The sequence below is a fragment of the Camelina sativa genome, chromosome 6 (genome assembly GCF_030686135.1).
Source record: "Camelina sativa cultivar CO46 ecotype springtype chromosome 6, ASM3068613v1".
In the NCBI taxonomy this organism is placed as follows: domain Eukaryota; kingdom Viridiplantae; phylum Streptophyta; class Magnoliopsida; order Brassicales; family Brassicaceae; genus Camelina; species Camelina sativa.
Genome location: NC_141885.1, coordinates 13,225,971 through 13,229,993, shown reverse-complemented (window position 1 = coordinate 13,229,993; position 4,023 = coordinate 13,225,971). Strand labels below are relative to the sequence as shown.

The 4,023-nt window shown below is 36.5% G+C and overlaps 1 pseudogene; it reads left to right on the top strand.

Moving 5' to 3' along the window:
- Positions 1-1,304: 1,304 nt before the first annotated feature.
- LOC147942519 (small nucleolar RNA R71) lies at positions 1,305-1,402 on the top strand (annotated as a pseudogene).
- The last annotated feature ends 2,621 nt before the right edge of the window (positions 1,403-4,023 follow it).

The following is a 4,023-nucleotide window of genomic DNA, read 5'->3' as shown; positions in this document are numbered from 1 at the left end:
ATTTTCCAGGTAACTTTTGTTGTTTAATTGATTATGGAATCGATTGTTGTAAAGATTATGGTTGTGTGGCGAAAAGGAGCTTGAAAGGAGTCTGGTCGTGGTTTATGGGTTGGTGTTTTTTCGACGCCATGATGATGTCGGTCGATACAAACACCCACATATGGACTCAATGGACTGGTTCAAGATGACTGTTTTGGGGGCAATGTTAGGAGGATAAAACAGAGTCCAATTTAACTGAAATTTGCTGGGAAGCTTCGGGGTGGTATAGGCTTCATATCCAACGGTGGATTTGTGGAATGAACGGTTAGTTTATGAATTAATTGGATATTAATAAAAGTTTATAATATTAATAGATAAGGACCCGCCCGATGTGCGGGTTTAAATTTTGTAAATAAAATTAAATTTGAAGAAAACTATAATAAAATTTATTGTACATTATTTATAAATTTTTTTCTGCTATAATACAATGATTTATATTGATAGACAAATCTTTTATGTATTTTACCATTAAAAGTGTATACCTTAGGTATTGGCCTTCCATATACCTTATCTTCGAATTCAGAGCTTCAAATTTGACGTTCAGATCATTATATGAACATTTCATCCTTTGACTAAGGTCAGCAAACTTCTTAGCGGTATCCATAGAACCACTAGCTTGGCCCTGAAGAAGTTGTTGCATCATTTGCTTCATTTCTTGATCAGGGGATGTAGTAGGCTGAACTTGTTGAGGGCGGAATCCTGGTGGTGGTCCTGAGGGAGCCTGATAAACCTCCTGGAACTGTTGTTTAGGAACGAATCCTGGATTGTAAGGCACATAAGGTTTTTGTTGCCCTTGCTGTTGTTGTTGAGGCAGATACACATGATCTTGTTGATTGACAACATTGTTACTTTGGTAAGACAAATTGGGGTTTGCCTTGTATTGGTTGTAACCTTTGTTGTACCCACCCTGATTCTGGACATAGCTGATCTCCTCAGTCTGCTCACCCTTCCCATCTGGAACTTGGAAAGGATCATCCTCAGATACAAAGTGGATGCTCCTCTGCTGGCTTAGCAAGATACGGTCAAGCTTCTCATTGACATTCTTGAGGTCTTTCTTGTACTTCTCCTCAGACCCAGCGTCGCCGCGAACTATGCGGTCATAGTCTTCATTGTAGTTGCCGTCAGACTGAGCGAGATTGTCCACCAGTTGTCATCCTTCCTCAACGTCTTTGTTCAGGAAATTACCATTAGAAGCAGTGTCAAGCAGCATACGGATCTTTGGTAGTACACCACGGTAGAGAGTACTCAGCAATGACTCGTTGCTGAAACCATGGTGGCTATGATAACCCTTGAAACGCTCCCAGGCTTCACAGAATGATTCTGAGCTCTTCTGAGTGAAGCTGGAAATCTCATTCCTGAGACGTGCTGTTCTGGAGTTGGAGAAAAACTTGGCCAAGAATGCTTTCGTGCTACCATCCCAAGTGGTGATTGATCCCTTGGGAAGGTTTTTCTCCCATTGATGAGCCTTGTCTCCCAGGGAGAATGGGAAGAGGCGCAACTTGTAACCATCCTCACTCACGCCGTTGATCTTGGTGAAACTGCACAGGGAGTCGAACTCGTCGAGGTGATCGAGTGGATCCTCCATAGGCAACCCGTGAAACTTGTTCTCTTGGATCATGGAGATCAAACAACTTTTGATCTTGAAGTTGTTGTTCTGCACGGCGGGAGGGACGATTCCAACACGCTGAGTATGAGTGTTTGGTGCATCCCCAGAACCAATGTTTCGCGGTCTCGGATTTGGTCCATTAGGAGCGTCCATTTTGATGGGTGTGTGATGCTCGGCGAGAAGACGAGTTGGGCGTGGTCTTTGTAGCCGATTGATGTCGTCAATAGCAGGAAGGAGATTCTGAGTTCCTCTAGATCTGGTGTGCATGCAAGGTTGCAATCAACAGGTTCCTGAGATGCGAAACAAGCCAGTACTCAGAATGATAAGTGTAATAGAACTTAATCTTGCAAAACTTGAAATCTCAAATGTAGCAAAACGAATCCCAAATGGCAACAGCGCCAAATTGATACTAGGAATTTTGTGTCTCCTAGTAGGTTCAATTAACCTTATGTGTTGTAGTACTTAAGGTGTCAATCCAAATGGGAAACTTACTATCACTCAAGATGCAATCAAGATTTCAAAAGTCAAGCCAATTCAAAGAGGGTGTTTTTGTCTAACAATCCTAGAATAATCAGAATGCAAAACGGAAATTTGTTCTAGGACTAGGAACGAGAATGTATGACAGGAAGCGGAAATGAATGAAAACAGAAAAGGAGTCTAAGCATGAACTAAAAGGCAAGACACGAAACAGTCTCAGGAATGTAATAAAAATCAGGAAGAAAGACGTCCTAAGGATGGGAGTAATTGATGTCGGTGAGGTCTTCTAGTCTACAGAGTGTTTAACATGCCACAAGCAATCTATCCCTAGACAACGAACATCACAACTTAGCTAATCCAATCTCTTGGTAAAAGCTACTCAGACTCAACCACTTCCATACCTAGCTCTCGCTAGAGAAACATGGTTGAGCAGGCATGACATACAAGTTCGTTCATGTTAACAAACATCCTAGACAAATAATCTCTTAGGCTAGGAACGTAAGTCTCTGGCACTAGTTGATCAGACCTTTCATCAAACACCTTTTGGGTGTGGAAATGTCTCGAACCTAGTTCCAATTAATCAGAGAGAAACTAGAGTTGGTTGATATTGTAAAAGTGCCTTTAATTGAATATGATATATTGATAATATTATTTATGTGGCATTTTTTCTTTTATCGGAGTTGGATTCTATTAGATCATGTTATTTTGCGTAGTAGAAATTAGGCTACTGATTTAATTTTGCCGATTGGAAGAGAAAAAAGAAGTCAATATTCTATACAATGTAAAATATAGATAAATCTAAATTTGTCCTATATTTAAAGTGTGTATATAATTATTTTGGTGTAGTTTTTTTTTTTTTTTTTTTAACTATCTATGTCAATCTTCTCCAATCATTCAATTGCAAGAAATTTACAGATTTTCTGTTGGTTTCTTTTTGTTGCTACTAGGTGCTTCCCCACTCAACGCGTGGGTTGTGATGTAGTTGACACTTTTTTATTTTTTTTGTTCTTTTTCGTTTTCTCTTTTGTGTTATTTCGTTTGAATTAGGCATATACGGTCTTCGCAGTCACTTGTATTTATACACTATATGTTTATACCATTTCGTTTAGATGTGTACAATTGTGGTGTTTATTTTTATGAATTATGAGGATGTTGTTTATTGCTTTTGAGGATCCAATCTTATCATTGACTAATATTGTTCCCAATACATTTATTGTATTTTACATTTTCTAATTAACTGCTTATGTAAAGCTTTCATACATTGATGTTGCAATAATAAGTTATTTTTTAAAAACAATTATCTTCCGTGTAAGTGATTATGTTTGTATGCCCATGTTTTGGTCTAATATCAGTAAGATCGTTTCTGTTTTTCTTTAGTTGGCTTTGAAACCAATTTTGAGTTAAACAAATAATGGGTTGAATTATGGTGTTAATAAATAATATAAATTCTTATGTATATATATTGTATATATGTGACTATAAGTTTAGCTAACTAAAAAATTCTGTAATATTTAAATATAATCTTGAACATATATATATATATATATATATATATATATTTTATTTGTGGAAGGAACGTATGGAATTATTCGATAGAAGTTATTTTTGAGTTAAATGACCTTTTATGCCTTTAAAGTGAGTGAAATATTAATAAATTTTATATATGTCTTGATTTTCTTAAAAAGGAATACCAAGTGTTTCTTTCCAAATTTGAAGTAACATAGTATTTTAGTTTTCTTATATGATTTTATGAACTTCAATGTAAAAGTTTTTCAAAGTAATTAGTACGCTCACACTGATTGTATTATAAAATTTGGAGAAATGTTTATTTCGATTAATCATCTGCTCTTTTAAATATATTAAATAAGTATGTTGTTGTTCCTACAAATATGACAACATAT